Raw genomic sequence first — 20338 nt, 5'->3', positions numbered from 1 at the left:
TTCACAATGAAAAACTGTTTCAATAGGTTGAAGGCAAATCGATTTAGATTTTGTGTTTTTGAAATTGCAAACAGACATTTTGTTTTGAATTAACGAGTTTCGAGTATCCTTTGACGACCCGCGTGACGGAGCGGTCACCATACCGGTCTGATGCGCAGAGGGTCTTGGGTTCGATCCCCGGCCAGACAGATATCTAAATGAAGAATTTAGATATCTATCTATGGGTGTGGGTATGTAATTGTCTATGTGTGTGTCCATGGCACCTAGGACAAAGGGAATCTTATTTTGAGACTGTGAATGTAGAAAGCGTTTTTTTATTATAGTGTCAGGAATATTTGTCAGGAGAACATTTTACTTCACAATTTTACTTTACTAAGTTAACAAAATAACAAGTAAGCATACAAATTATAGATTCGACAGCAAAAGCCTTTATTGCAGTCGAATCTATAATAACGGGTAACGTTCTTTACAATAATAGGAAAATAACTATGCAGAAGGCGATCTACAGTGCCCTTTTATACGCCTATTTTTCGTTAATACCCTCATTTGACAATTTAATTTTCTTCCTTCTACCGTCATTGCTAACAATAGTATATTTCAGATGAAGATTGTAATCTAAAACAAATCTATTAGAGGTTCATTGGTAGTCGTCATTAACCCGTTACTGTTCCACTGCTGCACTCGTTTAGTCCACTGTGCTAGCAAATTTTCACATCCTTCACATTTCTTAAGAATTCTGGGCGTGCAGGTTATGCGGTAAGAAGTTGAATGGATAACCGCTAGAGGCTAAATTTTAGCGTTTCTGTGTTCGTACAGCCCTTTATATCTTTGGTTCCTATTAATTATTATTAAAAACGAATAAATTACTTTTTTGTTAAAGGCCTTATAGGTTTCAATGTATCTGAAACGGGCTGTTCACTGACGCCTACTTTCGTCTACAAATCTAGATTAGAGTATCAATTGTTCTGAGTTTTAATACGTATTTTGCTGAATAAATTATTTTTCTTTCTTACTTTCTTTCTATTTTGATATATGCTCATATATCCAACTGTGGGAAGTTGCAGCCAAGTATACTAGGTTAATGCTTACGTTAATTCTGGTTCCATTATCTACATTTGATCTTGATCGAATCTAAACGTAGCTAATTAGTAGGGGATTGGCGCGATCATCAGCCCGTGACTGTAATTAGTTCGCAGACAATTGATATTTGAGGCTTGATTTAGCATGAAACTCGGAACTGAGCGTGTATGTGTGTGTAGTTTAGCGGTAAATGTGTGTATAATATGTTGATAATAATGCTCGGAACTCTGTATGTGTGAGTGTTTAGCAATAAATGTGTGCATTGATAATAATAAAAGCGTTTTACTGTTTTCATATTATGTGTAATTTTATCTCATGTGTTTGTGTATTCGTCTTTGTGTGAGTTTATGGCATCCACGGTAACAAATCCTGGTACGGTGCTATGACTGTATAAAGTGTTATCTTAATGATTATTATTTTTTTCTCCTGTACGTAGCTGTGATTTAATAATGCCATCTGATGGTAAGTCACTGCACTCCAGGGGCGTTGGTAATCAAGCCTAAGTAGAAGTACCGCCACCGAGATCCTAATAATAATTGGCTATAGGTGCGTTGTTACTATTGATGAGCGACATTTCTTGTCAACGGCTATGGCCAATTGTTGTCATCTGTCATCGCCTATCGTCAGCGATTAGCAACCGACTACGTTTCTTACCGATAAATGGCATAAGTCGCCGATTTATTACTTCAATGTCACTCGTGTGTTGTCGTTGCCTTAGTTGTCGTTGCTTAGATACTCATCATCATCATCAACAACCCATTACTGTTCCATTGCTGGGCACGGGTCTCCTTCATAATGAGAAGAATTAGGCCACAGTCCACCGCGCTGGCCAAGTGCGTATTGGTAGACTTCACATACCTTTGACATTTTTTTTATAAATCTCTCAGGTATGCAGGTTTCCTCACGATGTTCCTTCACCGTTTAGCAAGTGATAATTAATTTCTTATACGCACATAACTTTGAAAAATCAGAGGTGGGATTTGAACTTCGGATTTGTGCTGTAACCAAAGAATGAGACAGACATACATATATTTGAAAAATATTACCCTCTACGGTGGGGTAAACAATATTATTATGCTTTTGTAATACTCTTGTTTACGTACAATCATGTTCGTATCGTGTTCTTCGTAAAACACACCTTAAGTAGCTACTTACTCGTGTACAAAGATTGTCTATCGATCTGTTCTCTAGAAGTTTTGTCCTAAGTCGTCTGCTACTAACGTTAATAGTCGTAAATAATGATATTCTTTTCTTTTGTTCTTTGTACGTTTTCAAAATGGTATCTTTGGTTTGTATCAGTTTTTTTGTAGAAAGTCTCAAGTTCTTGTACTGTCACACTTTTATTTGGTGAAAATAGTGAACTTTTTTTTTAAATCAAGTATGCAATTTACAATCACGTTGGAGTCATCAATTGTAGGCCTTATTATATATGAGTTGAAATTAGGAGTAAATAAGTTTGAATTTAAATTAAAGATGTTAAATTTTGATGACATTTATTTAGCCACCCAAGACACAGGTATATGTTTCGGGGGCGGGGAGCAGACTAGTAACACAGCGTTCCCACGAACTAAGCGAATACGATCGCCATTGCTAGCCATGCACATTGCACTTGATTCGTAGAATCGTTTGTGTCCCTACACACCTGATGGTAAATGGCTAGTGCCGCCAATGGACATCTGTGATCAACTTCAAATAAGATTCCTACCTATAGTCGCCCACGCATGCCCCACTACCCCTGAGCACTAAGCTAGAATGCTCGATGTATGTCTTCCGTACCCACACCCTTCAAACCAGACAGCAGAGCTGAACAGTGAACATTGTTGTTATTAGACAGAAAAAGGTGCGGTGGTGCCGCCTGAGTCGAACCACAGAGTTTCCTACCACCTTTCGCCTCCAACCTTCCATCACCAGAGGGTATGCAGTCCATGTAATTTATATCTGATAGCTAGGTCTACCTTGCAGTTGCATTGGTACCTGACCGCCCATTGGCTACTATCGCTTGAGAAACTGGAACTTTAGCGATTAAGTATTGTTAACGCGACTGTCAAAACTGCCGTTAAACTGCTCAGCGACTATTTAGTAGCTTATGCTTATATAAACGGGCAGCCGATGTAACGATTGAGCGACCGACGAGATTTGATTTTATTTCAAGAATATGTCAGCAGTTAATAGCTTACGTTGATTGAAAGGGCTATACTCGCTATACTGCTATTTAGCCGACTGCGTACCTAATTCTTATTCTTTCACCCGCCAGTTCAAACGGCTTGACAGATTTTGACATAAAAAATACAGGGTGTGACATAGGCTACATTTTAAAGCAATTGATGGACTTGACTGGGCACTACCGTGTCCCCAGATTTAATAATAATTCACTTTTTTCTCTATAAAATCTAAGTATAAAACCAATTTTAATCTGTGATCGTCGAACAGAGTTTTACGACAATTACCACAACCCCCAGGAGGTTAATAATGCCACATTCCTCACGAAGAAACATAATTGATATTGCAAACCCTATAAGTCTCAGCTGAGTTGCTACGACCGTCATATTAATATTAACTTGAAAGCAGTAAATACCTTAGGTCTCGGAACAAATTAACTTCCACTGTTTATAATGCTAGGGTTTATTAAAACACTTTTTAAAATTAGAATGTTCTTGGGTCTAGTGCTTATCTAATAAAATTGAAATTCATTCGAGGGGATTTCGAGTTTTACTTGATGAAATGTTACTAAGAAAAGAGCATACCTATAAATAAAGGGTAAGGTGATATATGTGCAATAGTGAACCTCGTGACATAGTTGATATCATACCAGTCTGCCATGCGGACTGTCCTAGGTTCTGTGTTCGTTCAGGCTGATATCCCAGTTTACATTTCTAATTTGGTTTAGGTTCTTTTTTATCGGTATCCATGGATTTAGCGATCTTGCTTGGGAAGTTTCCCGAAGCATTAACTGGAGTTTAAGGTAAATAAACTTAAAAAAATTGCAAAGAGCAAGAGCACCGAGATGTAAAAATAACCGCTAATAAGATAGACTTATCATGCATATAGTTAAACTGATGAAAAAGTAAAACGAGTGCAAAAAGCGCTTCAGCTGAAATACTTATACGAAGGCAGTCTTGAAAAATCTCTTGACCAAGTAAAAGTAAAAAAGCAATAAAACTATTTTTTATCTATTTATATCGCCAGACGTTTCCATGTTTCCCCTAATACTGTAGGACGCTGCGCGGGGTGGGGTCTACGGCAGTCGTAGGCCGCGCGTAGCCCGTAGCGCACGCTACGTCGCGTAGCGTCGTCAATGAAAGCGTGTGATCAGCGCTCCCGTAATACTCCTGTGGTAATTCGTGTAATATACATTTGTGTAATCTATATAAATACTATGTGTATTGTGTAAATTACAGAGATAGTGATGTGTGTGATGTGTTTGTGAATGAAAATGTGAAGGTAAATAGACGTCTTTCGTAAGATGTTTTTGTATGTACATAGCGTTTTTCTTAAGGCATTCCAATTGAGCGTTGGTTTGAATATCTTTTCAGGACGTGGCGGTGTTAGCTTAAGCTTTACGCGAAGTGATTAATCTCGGCAAAGAATTATATTCGTGTTTTATATTACGAAAACATTTTTACGTCCGGCTTTTCATGTAGTAGTGAGAAAATATAAAGCTAATAATAAATTGGCGGTTTTTTAAACGAATGTTTTGAGTCAATAGTAATATACATGTAAATAAGTATATATGATTATAAAATACTTCAGGAATGTTTACGTATAATAACTTTTAATTTTTTTAATTAGGTGAATTACATATTTAAAGAACTCATACACGATTTAAATTTATACCGAGTTGCTTTAATTTTATTTATTCTAAATTTATATTTCAATTGCAAGACATTGTGATACATTTTCATAATATTGATTTTAATACTTTCAAAAGATAATTTTATACTGTAAAATTATTAGCTATTAAAAAATAAGTGAACATCGCAGGTAATAAATAAGAATAGAGAAATATTATATTATATTCATTTTTTTTTCTAATATAAGTGTGCGTTAGTGCATCATAGTAACACGAATGGATATGGTCACTGGGACTAAAATGTCCCCGAGAAGTCAATGATATTTCGCTTGTGGTCTAACATATTACGGGACATACAAGTAAAGCTATTCAAACTACTGCTATTTTTATTCGATCAACTGGTGAACAATCACAAGCCTGTATCATAGTTAAGTAGGTAACACCACGTGCTGGTATACTTATCGATGATTTATTTGGCAGAATTTGTATATGACATTCAAGAAGTTTTGGATGCGTGAACAAACTTACGTTAAGCGATGATAAAGGGCTAAATATGTATAGGTACTTATCACACTTATCAAATATTGTGGTTTATTAAGGGGTACATACATGAGTATATATAACGTAATTCGTTTATTATGTTCTATTATGTCTTATTATGTTCTATAAAATTTCCACAAAAATATTTTTTTATGTTTATGTACATTGAACAAAAGGGGGTTATGTATCAGATTTTGAGAGGTAGCTATGATAATTTCGACGTCTTGTAGTCCGGGGTTCGAACCCTAATTACACGTCTTTGTGTTTCCAAGTCACATGCGTATCTATACGGTGTATAAAAACTCAAGACAAAACATTTTTAAAGTTCATTTGACCAGTATAGTGACCTATCATTTAAGCTCTTCGCCTTTCGACGATAACCCACATGGGATCAGCCGTACATACTTTCCTATTCTATGAACTATGTTGGAATGTATCATGTCTCTGTCTCTATCTATGCTCGGCCACAGATGCGCCGCTACCCCTGAGAACTAAGCTTGAACGCATGAAAAGTATGTCTCCCTTACCACACCCTTCAAACTAGAACACAGGAGCGCTTCACATTGCTGTTATTAGACAGAAATAGGAACTATCTCCCTGAACAACGCAAACTAGTACCGATACGGTACGGTTTTATATAAAGTACGGTACTGTATTGTAGAAAGGTATTCCAGGAAATATTGCCACCACAAAACTATCCTTTACCTAGAAACCTGACTCAACTACTCAGTATAATTGCTTAGTTAGTACAGAACTATTGCTCATAAATATTGCAGTACATCCACTTTACCTTTGACATCGTAAATATTAAATTCCCGACTTAATGTTGAGAGCTCTGTCATTTAAATATCGTAGCGTTGTCGCGAGGTATTAAGGGATCTATTTTCATAGCATATTTTATGTAAGTACCAGCTTTTGTCCTCAAGTTTGTTTTGACTTTGTTTTGTATTGTAGAAGTCAATTGCCTTTCATATTTTTTGTAGAAGTAAATATTAACGGATAATTATATAAATACCTTTTTTTCCGTATAGTCGGTAAATAATATAATGTTACGAGTACTACGGAAGGCATTTTTCTACTCACCTCGTCTATTTGAGGTGCCCATGATGTCTGTCTAGGTATATGCCGTGATTCTTGACTTTGTCAATACATGGAATACATACTCCATCAAAGCTTATCTTAGACGAGCTTTAGCCAGCGGCTTCACTCGCGTTATGAAATAATATTTTCATCCCCTATTTTATCCCCTTGGGGGTAGAATTGATCAAAATCCTTTCTTAGCGGATGCCTACGTCATAACATCTACCTGCATGCCAAATTTCAACCCAATCCGTTCAGTTGTTTGGGCTGTGCGTTGATAGATCACTATGTCAGCCAGTCACCTTTGAGGTATATATATTTAGATATCAATTTCAGATAAAATCTGGATGATAAGTGAGAGCTACCTATTATTATAGCGTGTGTTTTGCTCGGATTAACATTAAGACCATAAAACTCACTCCAAGTCAATATACGTTTTAGGTCACTATTTAAGACGTAGATAGTCTGAGGTAGGTCTCCTAATGTTGTTTTTGGTAAATTTCCAGATCATCTGCGATCATCATAGTCGATTAATAAACAAATATAAAAGTTCAGTGGTTTCACGAATTTGTGCCTTAAACCAAAGTTTAGCTACACGCAAAGCGACATTACGCTATCTGTTTTACATCTATCTATCTATACACCTACCTATATATGTACCACAGCGAGAAATATCACAGTCTTGTACTCGTAAAGGGATGTATGAGCGTTGGGCTTTTCAACTATGCCATTGACGCACCTGTGATCGAGTAGACTTCGTAATTTACTGGCTCTTCGGGACTGATGGATGTTCTGAATAGTGAATGAATTGATTGGATGTGAGATCGGTATATGTAATATTGGGTCGTGTTCGGGAAAACTTGGTTGTTATGTCGTTGGCTTGTTTCGTTTGTGACATTTTGGTACATGTATCGGTTTATATGTGTTATATTAAAATTAGGGAACGTTATTAAATACGTTTAAAAACAGTATTAAATAAATTCTTATTGCATGAGTGTGGTAAAGGAGATTTTTGATGCGTTCCAACTTAGTCTTCAGGGGTAGAAATGACGACCGGCGTGGCGGAGCGGTCACCATACCGGTCTGACGCGCAGAGGGTTCAGGGTTCGATCCCCGGCCAAACAGAAATCTAAATGATGAATTTAGGTTTCTGTTTCTGGGTCTGGGTGTTTGTGTATTTGTCTCTGTGTGTGTCCACAGCAACCACGATACAGGGGATCTTAGTGGGGGCTGTGAGGGTAGAATGTGTATTAAAAAAAAAGATACGTCGACTTCCGGTGGGAGTCTAATGTTCTAGGGTTGATTCCAGATGTATATGGAATACAGGCGGCAGTAGCCACTTTCTGGTAATGTTGGACTGTATTTATTCCCCGCTTGTCTTTCGAAAGGTGGTAGAACCCTTTGTGGTTCGACTCCGGCGGCACCACCGCCACACCTATTTCTACCTAATAACAGCAGTGTTAAGCGCTGCTGTGTTCCGGTTTGAAGGGTGTGGTAAGGGAGACAGACTTTTCCGAGGCGTTCCAGCTTAGTCCTCAGGGGTAGCGGCGCATCTGTGGCCGACCTCAGGTAGGAATATCTAATCCTATCTGGGGTTGATTACAGATGTCCATGGGCGGCAGTAGCCACTTACCATCAGGTGGACTGCATGCTCGTCTGCTACTCTTATATTATAAAAAAAAAATATATATATAAAGCAAATGGAACAATGATATCATTCAAACTCTAATTTTATATTTATGTCGCCTATGTTTTGTGTACCATGCCATTTTACAGAGTTATTTAAATAATCCGTTTATATATTGCATGTAAAAATAGGTACGTACTATTTTTAATAATTTCATCAATAATTCTGGAATATCAAAATGACATATTTAACCCATTGGTATCGTATTTCAGTAAATTGACCACTAATTAAGCGTCAAATATCATCCTCTGGCATTAAAGGTATTAAATACGTTCGGGTTACATATCGCAATGTATTTAATAATAAAATAATAACAATATTGAAATTTGTATATGAATTGGAATCCGGTCACATGGTATTATTTTGCACGTTTTTGTGTCGAAATATTTTATCGAATAGATAGTGGTGTATTTTAATCGAGTTTAAGTAATGTAATGTTAATTTTACGTAATGTTACTTCTTACGGATGTCTGTTTTGTCTGTACTTAATCGCAATTGTCCAGCCTGTACCCTTACCATCAGTTTTCAAAACATCCCACAAATTTCGTAACGTTTACTCAATCTTATATTCTGTTCCGTTTGCTTCAGTAGACTGAGTAAACGTAACAATAAGTAAGTGCTTAAATAACAATAAGTAAGTGCTTCTGTCTGCCTCACATGTTCGCAAAAAAGAGACACATAACATAAAGCGCCATTTTGTCAATTTAGACATTTAAGGTTACTTTACTGACACTATAGTTCTGATACAATCCGCTAGGGGCGCTGATTTGAAATTGTATGGGCAAATACGTAAACAAATACCAAAATAGTGATATTTGTCAAAACGTAAAAACTCATGGTAAGGGTACAGATGAACTGTTGCCTTTCTAATTCACCGTGCTGGCCAAGTGCGAATTGATTGATTATTCTTGTGGTGGTGTGGTGTGTTGTGGTGTTGTTGTTGTAGATGGATGTATGCATACTATAGCCAATTGTTTTTAATCGAAAAGTAGCCGTATAAACATCCTACGAATTGTGCGTTTTAAAACGAATACGACAAAAACGTCTAGTATATTTCGTGTGAACACAGCTTTATAACCTATCTATCTTTTCTAATAGTCTTTAAAAATATTAAAATTCTAACAGTTCCAATTGCTTCGTTTAACGGTACAGGTTTAATGAACTGGTAACACACCAGTTCTTTTATCAGAACTTGGCTGACACACTACTAATCACCGTTCTTATACCGATTTATTTCTTACTAAAGATTAATCTAATGCTTCTAAGATGTGATTTTAAGCCAAAGTCTCTTACACGTGTTTATTTCAATAGCTATAACTGGAGTTACCAACTCACCTAGCACCTCACGTACCGCTGAAAGGCGCATTATTAGCTACATAAAGGAGTCATTAAACAGTATCCCGCTATATTGTTCTTACGGAATAATGAGAAGCGAGAATCCTGCCATGTATAGGAAATGAGCGAGATGTTTTAGAGAAAGGTAGACATTTTGACAAACAACCGCCTATTAGGCCTAGTTAGGAGTAGGTACTCGTAATATGTAAGTTTTTAACATGTATCCGTTTTGATTCCACTGCAGAAACACACCTTTTTTCGCCTTAAAACAGTAGTGTTACGTGCTACTGTATGCTTTGAAGGGCATGGTAAGGGAAACATCGGTTTCAACTTCGTCCTTAGGGGTAGAAAAGCATTTGTGGCCGACTTTAGGTAGGAATCATTTTATCTGGCATTGATTACAGATGAACGGCTGTTGCCACTTACCATCAGGCAGGGTAAATTTAATGTCAGACCTGTGGTAAGCTACTTTGCTATTTACATGAATATATATGAGAAGTCATTTACAGACAATTAAATACTTGTTCAAAGGTTTGGTTTTGGCGCCCAACGAGGGCTTCACAACCAATCAAAAATCCAAATAATAATACGTAAATACTTTAAAAAACAGTATCTCACATTCAGAAATAAAAGCAATTTAACATAAGTCATTTGTAATTAATATTGGTAGCGAATTGTTCCAGTGTTGAATTTTGGCGCCCACCGCGGTCTTTCGTTCCGACATCAAAGACTCAAGCTTACTGACCGAAAACTTACTTCCACGCTTTGATCATGCTTGAATAATATTTAAAACAACTGAGTGGTGTGACGTTTAATGTATCATCACGTTGTAAAATACATGGACAATGCATCCATTGCGTTGGAACGCCTCGGAAAAGTCTGTCTCCCTTACCACACCCTTTAAAACGGAACACAGCAGCGCCTAACACTGCTGTTATTAGTTATTATTATTATTATTTTTTTTTTTTTTTTTTTTTTTTTTGGCAGTAGTAGTTTGGTGGTGGTAGACTTCACCTTAGAGAATGTTTTTCCACAAACTCGCAGGTGAGCAACGTTCTTTCATTTTTAAAACAAGTGATAATTACATAACTTTGAAAAATTAGAGGTGGATATAGGATTCTAACCTCCGGCCCCTGGATTGAGAGGCTAAGTTTAACACTCATTTCCTAATGCGATTTCATATAAGTAAACGTCTAATACCAAAACCTATAAGTCCACAAGCGAAAACTGCACTACAATTGTAAAACTCTATTATCGAAGTCTAACGTTCTTTTGTAAAACAGCTCTTATCACGTAACTTTGAACTAATCGTACTAAATACTGTAGCACGGTGGTCATTTTTCATCTAACTACAGTAGAGTGGTCATTGTTGGCGGTATTTAGCTGTTCATTCGTGACCACCTGATGTACTGTAGCCACGCGAGCCTTTGTGATTGTGGATAAAACTTAGCTAATGTTTTAAACTCTTAGGGGTTTAAAATTTTTAAAGCGTTTAAATTAAGTGTAGGTAGTAATTTTAGTATACTTTAATTATAAATTATAAATTTCTTTGCCTTGACCGGTTTTTAATTGCTATTATAAGTGGAAGATTGTCGTAAAGTTGTAGAAAAAACTATTATTTTATTTTTAAACAAACTTTAAGTTTGTAACTTTAAATTGACTGATTTGTATCTATTCGTACATGTGTTATTATAAAACTGTTGAAAATTTTTCTTTATTTGAGTATCGCCTGAGGGATTTCTTTTGATAAAGTTTTTAATTTTAATAGCATATAATTAGACTTATGAACGAATATATGTTTTACCTCTCTGCGATGGGCGTCAGAGATAAAGTGGTGGTAAAATATGTTTAGATGACATGATATGACAGAGATTTATGAAGAAATAGATTAATAAGTGTCCCACGCTAACAGCGCGGATATAGACGAAAATTAGAATAATATTACAAATAGTGAGAATAATATAATATTTTATAGCTAGTTAGAATAAAAAGAATTTTGTTTTATAATGTCGGAGACGAGCATGCATTCCACCTGATGGTAACTACCTACTGCCGCCCATGGACATCTGTAATAAACCCCAGATAGGATTAGTTTCCTACCTAAGGTAGGCAACAGATGCGCCGCTACCTTTACGGACCAAACTGTAATGACTCGGAAAAAGTATGTCTCCACCACACCACTAATTCTATTTAATATCATTAAAAGTTTTTAACTATCTACTATTCTATTTAGAAGTCCCACACATAAGTTCGTAAGCTCATATTATTCATTCGTTACAAAAATATGAAAGCAATTTTTAAAACAAATCACAAACGTCATTATGTAATATATAAATAACTGTTCGTCATTTAAATAAAATTCTATAAGTATAATAATATATATGTAACTTAAACTCACGCATTAGGTTACCCTGTAAGGTTAGTTGTAAGTGAGATTGTATAAGATAAATAAATAAATAAATAAATAAATGTTAAGCAGATAAATATTTTAGTATCTGGAAGATTTTACATGAATTATATAGGGACAGGACAAAACACATTTTTGAGAGACCATTTCTCAATATACCATGAGAGTCTACAACTCTCACAGGCATTCAAATAGCACCTCTAATTAAAAAAGTGTGACGTAAAATTGTATTTCCCTTCGTAACTGCTACCTTGGCCTACTTTCATTTAATAAAGTCAAGGTAAAAAAACAGAAAAACACGGCAAAGTTAGAAAGTGTGAAATCTAGGTGTTATTCAGACAAGTACCGTGCTCTCTTTTATTTTACAGCTCTGAATGATAATTAAAAGAAACGTGATTTTGTACAAAATGAATAGCTGTTTTTATCATAATACTACTAATTACGACTTGAATATAAGTTTGTATCTCCTTTTCCTAGTGAAACTTAATTGAAGGAATATGGTATCTTGTAGGTAGACCTGTAGTAGACCTTTGCTTTGAGCACTGGAATATAAAGTTCGTAGGGCATTTGTAGATTTAAATCCCCGTTTCTGCCTTTATAGCCAATTTTTTTCTAGCGTGAAGGAGTGTGTTTTTAGGTGGAAGTGGCGATACCGGCTGACTTGGCGAGTATTTTAGTTCTCAAGAACGCCTTTGCGTCCATGTGTGGCAGTGGTTGCCATCAGGTGGACGCACATTTGCCACTTCTATATTATAAGAAAAAGAAGTGTGATGGAGAATTACAATACGATATTACCATAGAGTTTAAAACACAGTAATAATGTTCTGAATCTAATATTAACAGTAAAACGTTCCAACCACTACTAAAACAAATACTTCTTTTTTTTTTTTTTTTTTAATATAGGAGTAGCAGACGAGCATGCAGTCCACCTGATGGTAAGTGGCTACTGCCGCCCATGGACATCTGTAATCAACCCCAGATAGGATTAGATATTCCTACCTAAGGTCGGCCACAGATGCGCTGCTACCCCTGAGGACTAAGCTGGAACGCCTCGGAAAAGTCTGTCTCCCTTACCACACCCTTCAAACCGGAACACAGCAGCGCTTAACACTGCTGTTATTAGGTAGAAATAGGTGTGGCGGTGGTGCCGCCGGAGTCGAACCACAACGGGTTCTACCACCTTCAATACTTCTCTCGTCTACTTCAATATAACGAGTAATATTCCCAAAACTATCACTTAATTCTCGCAATAAACAGTGGTACTAAACTGTTGGATTTATTACGTGACAATATATCTTACAAGTGTGTCACGGGGCGTCACGGCGTAATCGAAACCTCTACATTACATTCCATCTGTAAGTCACCTCTAATTCGCACGCACTACGTGACAACTGTCGTTGAGTTTATCGTATGTAACGTTTCGAGTTATATATCGTTAGGGTTGGGTGCGAGTGTAAGCGTGGGAACTAGCGATTAGGAGCGCTAATGAAATTAATGACAACTGGCGTGATGACAGTATTAAAACATTAAATAACAAATTAAGTAAACACAATATATTGAAGAAATTCTCAAAAATGACCCAGATTTATTATATATAATATATAATAAATCTTTATCAAAAAATACATGATATGACATTCCAAAATATTATATTATACATTTTCTTTATTTTTATTTACTCATTTTTATTTTGAGTAAATCTGCACCATTAACATAAATAATTTTGGGAGATATCATTACATAATTTTATTGTATTACTAGTAGGTACTACTTACCACGGCATTGTTTTTTTTCTAATAAAGACATAATGTTCATAATACTCATGTCGTATAATAGAATATCATTATATACTCGTAAGTGTATAAGAATTTACAGCAGTTTTGTAGCACAATTTTAGGTTGACAAAACGTGAAAACGTACGTTCAAGCCTTATCACCGCCCGCACTCCGACCCAACCCTATCTTGTCCCTGTCACGCTTAAGACGTGTTTGCGTCACGTCGTGACACGGCGGCAGCTATCACCATTATTTTGTTAAGGATGTGTATTATACAGTGTAGACGTGTCTTTGTAACGTTACTGTGAACATTTAGATGCTTACTTAGTATGTGGAATTAACCTTACATCTATAAAACTCGGTCGCATTGCTAGAATTGACGTTGACGGAATGTGTAATTCTCGTGTATTTAAAAGCTTCTTGTTGGCCTTGTGCCTTATCACCGATTGCATATTTGTAAAAACTTAAAAAAAAAAAAATTAAATTAAAATTTCTTTATACTGTTACTTTTGTTAAAATTAAGAAATATAATATTAGTAAATATCACAGACCTACAAATATAATATAGATCGTCGAAACACATTTAAGGTAAATACGAGTATATGTATTCAAACTTTATTGATATTTGGAAAGGAAATAATAACTAAATTGAATTTTAAATATCAAAGTTTTAAATTCTATTAATTTTAATCCGTTCTGTACCCTTACCATGAGTTTTTACGTTTTGACAAATATGACTGTTTTCGTATTTGCCTATTCAAATTCCAATCAGCGCCCCTAGCGGATTGTATCAAAACTATAGTGTCAGTAACGTAACATTAAATTTCTAAATTGTCAAAATGGCGCATTATGTTTTGTCTCTCTTTTTTGCGAACATGTGAGGTAGACAAAAATACTTGAGCACTTACTTATTGTTACGTTTATTCAGTCCACTGAAGCCAACGGAACAGAGTAATGGATTGAGTAAACGTAACGTAAATTGTGGGATGTTTAAAAACTCATGGTAAGGGTACTGAACATAAATTGATTTTTAATTGGCATTTAAGCTCTCAGTTTAGATGGTAAATAGAAAAACATACAAATTTATGGGAGGATGCGAGAATCTGTGGGAGGATGTCGTTCTATAAAAAATATGTCTTTCTTTCATGACCAAAGTCCTTCGGGGACTAAAAGCGAGACCGTATACCTTAAGTGCCTGTATTAAGCAGATTTGGCGTGTCTTAGTTACATTAATTCGTACAAGGAATGGCTCACGTTTAGTTTCGTATCTCCAGTAGACACGTTCTGAGCAGATAAATGGCTCGAACAAAGGTGTTAATTAAAGTTTCCGTAAGCCTTGATGTATGTTTGTTTCGTGCGTAATTACTTAGATTACGCAACGTAGATTGTTACGTTAAAATGGAACTACTTAAAGTAACATTTTGTTATGTAACTGATACTCACTTAGGGCCTCTTTCGTGTCACACGGGTTTGCGTTCGCGAGAGGACATCATTCTCATGAGTATCATTTGCATTCTATCGTTTCATCAATACCTTCTCACATGCAGACGGCTTGCGAAATAATGCAGAGAGTTAATTCACGCATACAATTGGCATACACATGTGAGTGTTGTCATGCGTGACAGGAAAAATGCCCTATCTGTCAATATTTTAAACCCGTTACAGTAGCTATGTATCGAGTTTATCGTAGTAAATGGCAACTGCCGCTCATAGACAACTGTATTCAACTGCAAATATAATTTGAGTTTTGAGGTTAGCCAGATATATTGCTACTATGATGACTGACTTGGAGTGTATATAAGTGTCTCTCTCTTACCACATTATTTAAACCAGTTCCCTTACCATGAGTTTTCAAAACATCCCACAATTTTACGTTACGTTTACTCAATCCATTATTCTGTTCCGTTTGCTTTAGTAGACTGAGTAAACGTAACAATAAGTAAGTGCTCAAGTCTTTTTGTCTGCCTCACATGTTCGCAAAAAAGAGAGACAAAACATAATGCGCCATTTTGTCAATTTAGACATTTAATGTTACGTTACTGACACTATAGTTCTTACACAATCCGCTAGGGGCGCTGATTAGGAATTGTATGGGCAATACGTAAACAAATACCAAAACAGTCATATTTGTCAAAACGTAAAAACTCATGGTAAGGATACAGATTCCAGCAACTGTACACTGCTGTAGCACATATAAATTCCGGTGGTAAACCACAAATTCGAAGTGCAACCACTCTTAAAATATACTAGCATTTTAATTGTAATATTTAACTGTAACCTTAAGATAAATTATAGAATATTTAAATTGAAGTCGCTTGTATTTTTTGTTAAAAGTATTTTAATAATGTTAAGATGTTATTCTCCATTCAATGAAATTTCCGGCTTCCTACTCACTCAATTTTAAGAAACGCTTAAAAGTAACTGAAGATCAAAGTAAAGATAAAATGACGGTGAATACGAACTTTTAAAAGGAAAAATGGGGGTCCCGGAAGGAAATTGTGTTCTTACTTCAATAAAAATAATAATTCATTTAATGTTTGATAAGTAATAAGGGTGACATTTGGTTAAACTCGCAAGAGAATTTAATAGGGATTTGATAGGCTAGTGTTTCGGGTTCGATTTCCGATTCGTAGACAATGTAAACGATGAATTTAGATTTATATTCTGGGTCTGGTTATTTGTGTAAAATTTTTACACTTTATAACACAGTGAAGTGGGGTCATGAGTTTAAAACAAATTATCATTATCACCTTCGGCCGACTCCGGCGGCATCACCGCCACACTGATTGCTAAGCTCTGATGTTTCGAGTTTGAAGGGCGTGGTAACACTTATTGACCCAAAGTAGCGCAAGTGATGCAACCAAAGTAGGTCTGTGAATATAGAGAGCTTTTTATTGATAACAATTTACCAAAAGCTGAGTAAAAGTTTTCTATAACATTGCTTTTACAGCTTTCCACAAACTTTTCGTACATATTTCCGTTTATCTTCCATACTTTCCGCAATTGCAAGCAATTTGGTTTGAAGCAAGCTGAACTATTTTTGGTAGGAAGTGAAATGTTGGCATTCAGATTGCACTACTTCTAGCCGTAACTTTCTCTGATATTTTATTTCGGTTAAATCATGACCACAATTTTATCTCACTTTTTTGATGAAGGTCAGTAGAATATTCAAAATAATCTATTTGCATTAATACGGTTTCTAAAGTTAACTTCAAGTATTGACATATGTCTCCCAAATTCTTCTAAAATTTAAAGCCAACTGTAATTATCTTTGCATAATCTTATATATAAAATTGTCGTGTTACAATGTTAGTTATCATACTCCTCCGAAACGGCTTTACCGATTTTTACCAAATTTTATATGCAAATTCAGTAGGTCTGAGTACTATCTTTTTTTCATACCCCTAAGTGATAAGGGTTGTTCACCCTTAACATTTTTTTATTTATATGGTCAACTAGTAATCTCATAAAACAGTGCATTTCTAAAACCAGCGTGTACTGATAAAATAAAAAAAACATGTTTTATTTATCGTCTTCATATATGAAAACAAGATAAAATACAGCGTAAATAAAATAAAATCATCAAAAATCATCGACGACCTGCGTGGCGGAGCGGTCACCATACCGGTCTGACGCGCAGAGGGTCCCGGGTTCAATCCCCGGCCAAACAGAGATCTAAATGATGAATTTAGATTTCTGTTTCTGGGTCTGGGTGTTTGTGTATTTGTCTTTGTGTGTGTACGTGGCACCTACGATACAGGGAATCCTAGTGTGGGGCTGTGAGTGTAGAAAACGTTATTATTAGCGTTATATTATTAATTGCCACTTACTTTGATAACGGTTAGATTATTTGTACAGACTGCAACATCGTAGTTTTACGTATATTTTTTAATCTCTCCGCAAACTTTCTACATTCGCACATATTTCCGTTTATCTTTCCCGCTTTCCGCAATTGCCAGCTTTCGGTTTATTGCAATTCAGAGGAAGTGGCTACGAATAAAAATTGCTCTTTTTCTAAATGACATGTTATTACTGCAAGTTTGGTTTGGAATTTTAAAGGAACATAAAATAAAACAACTAGTTCATGCCGATCTCATACTTAAAAAGGTTTCATAACATGAAATTATTCGTTTTCATTTTGATATTTTGTTACGTTATTATTTATTACTTAGATCAAAAAAGATACACTCGCGCTCTCGATATTTTTGCTGTATTTCAAATTACGGTTCTCCAAGAACTAACTTATTATATGTATATGATTCGGTTAATTGTACGTAATGGAGCGTAGTAATAAGTTACCTTTTTATAGAACTACATAATTATTTATTTATTATACAACTATAATACAATTTGTATTTGGAATAAAATACCTAGATGACATTGTCCGCACTAACCGACATGATAGCGTTAAACAGGAATAATATAATTCTCCATCACATAAAAAATTAGTATTAGCGACACAAGAGCAAATATACATCAGCAAACCTTTACGGTCCCACTGCTTGGCAAGGGTCTCTTCTCAGAATAAGAAGGATTATAGTCCATCGTGTTGGTCAATTGCGAATTGGTAGACTTCAGACACCTTCGAGAACTTTTACATTCAAAACAGCAATATTTTCACCACGTTCCCCTGCGTTCTGAGTTAAATACCCGGCCAGTCAAATATCTAAATGACAAAAATTTATCAGTAAACATTTTAGGTATCTGCCTTTGCAGGGAATCATAATGTAAAAGCGTATATAGAACGCGTTTCAATACAATATTTTGCGAGTCTTTATTTTGTGGTCTGGGAAAGCGATCAACATAATTATATTCCAGAAGTTTAAAGAACATTAAGCTTAAAATAGAGCTAGTAAATCTAACGTTATTTGAAAGTGACTTAGGCGTATAATGTTGTACTAAACTTAGTCGCAGAGTTAATTTCCCGACAAAGGTTGCGGTAAATAGTTGCGCAGTCCCGAACTACTAAGTTATTGCTTCTTGCTACAGTTTCATATTTATGTACAACTTCGGATTTGTGGCGGAGTTGGGATCCAGCTAAATAATTGTTGTATTAAAATATTTCATTAACATTATATTAAATAGCAGACGCGTAACACATTTTCGTTATTATTATTTGGTATAATTAGCGTAATAGTTTTGGTAAATTATGGTAAAGATGGTTGAGATGTTCTGGTTTGAAGGAGGTGAGGGAGACTAATGCAAGACGTTCCTAAGTAGTCCTCAGGGGTAGCGCCATGTCGGTGGCCGATCTCACGTAGAACTCCAATGTTATTCAGAGTGCCTTATAGTAAAGAGGAAATATTCTGATTTGATAGAGGTATTTTCTATTTATGTATACGAATTTAATTACAAGTTTTCAATTTATTTTTTTATATTTTTTTGTTTTTCGCTGACGACGGTGATGAATGTTTCAATATTGGGTTACTACTTCATCTTTTCGATAAGTCTATATGATTTTGCATGTCATGGAACATACTTAGTTACTCGCGGAGTTAATTTCCCAGCAAAGGTTGCGGTAAATAGTTTCGCAGTCCCGAACTACTAAGTTATTGCTTCTTGCTACAGTTTCATATTTATGTACAACTCCGGATTTGTGGCGGAGTTGGGATCCGGCTAAATAATTGTTGTATTAAAGTATTTCATTAACATTATATTTAATAACAAACGCGTAACATATTTAGGTAATTGCTTTGGTAAAATTATAGGAAAGATGGTTGGAATATTCCGGTTTGAAAGATGGTAAAGGAGATTACGCAAGGCATTTGCACTTACGCTCATTATTGATAATTAATCTATCCAACATTTTGCCTAACAAATGTGAAAAATGATTTTTAATAATTACTAGTTCAAAGAGGTAGCTATGGCCGATCCCAGGTAGAGCTCTAATCTTAATTGGAGTTTCTTATCAAGCAGGTTGATTTTTTCTGGTTTGAAGAGTGTGATGAGGTAGCGTATATCTCAGTTTATACCACAAACAATGACAGCCACTGATGACCTACTTAACTCATCACCTTAAATCCAAACAGAGTCGCGAGCAAATATAGTATTACCTAAATACAAATTGCCATCCAAATTGCTGGAGTTATTCCTGAGAAGTCAATTACTTTATACTTACACAAAAATATCTCCTTTGAAGTTATTAAACATTCATATTATTCTAGTCTTCATTAATTTTGAAGATGTAACTGGTTACTCGGAATTCCCATCTTAACTTACATATTTTCTGTGACGAGATAATTTCGCAAATATTTCTCGTATTGAAGACAACTCGCGTAACGCACATAACGAAACGTTACATAAGTAACATAGCTATCGCGATTCGTATGTTTCTATGCTTAAGGGTGGCTATTCATAGTAGAATTTTTATCTTGTAGACATACAAATCTTCTATTTTCATAGCAAGAAAGTCGTAGAACCTTTTGTGGTTCGACTCCGGCGGCACCACCGCCACATCTATTTCTGCCTAATAACAGCAGTGTTAGGTGCTGCTGTGTTCCGTTTTGAAGGTTGTGGTAAGGGAGAAAGACTTTTCCGAGGCGTTCCAGCTTAGTCCTCAGCGGTAGCGGTGCATGTCCATGGGCGGCAGTAGCCACTTACTATCAGGTGGACTGCGTGCTCGTATGCTACTCCTATATTGAAAA

The 20338-nt window shown here is 35.7% G+C and overlaps 1 protein-coding gene across 2 annotated transcripts in view; it reads left to right on the top strand.

Moving 5' to 3' along the window:
- The first annotated feature begins 4354 nt into the window (after window positions 1-4354).
- The window catches only part of side-VII (sidestep VII transmembrane protein), a 354532-nt gene continuing 338548 nt past the window's right edge, over window positions 4355-20338 (top strand). For both annotated transcript variants that reach the window (XM_073074093.1, XM_073074092.1), the window contains exon 1: window positions 4355-4521. The gene's annotated coding sequence lies outside the window, so the exon portion shown is untranslated. The remainder of the gene's footprint in view (window positions 4522-20338) is intronic.

The sequence above is a fragment of the Epargyreus clarus genome, unplaced genomic scaffold (genome assembly GCF_041222505.1).
Source record: "Epargyreus clarus isolate Ecla_fem2 unplaced genomic scaffold, WU_Ecla_fem_2.2 ptg000006l, whole genome shotgun sequence".
NCBI lineage: Eukaryota > Metazoa > Arthropoda > Insecta > Lepidoptera > Hesperiidae > Epargyreus > Epargyreus clarus.
The sequence above is the reverse complement of the archived record's forward strand: the minus strand, read 5'-3'. Positions and strand labels throughout refer to the sequence as shown.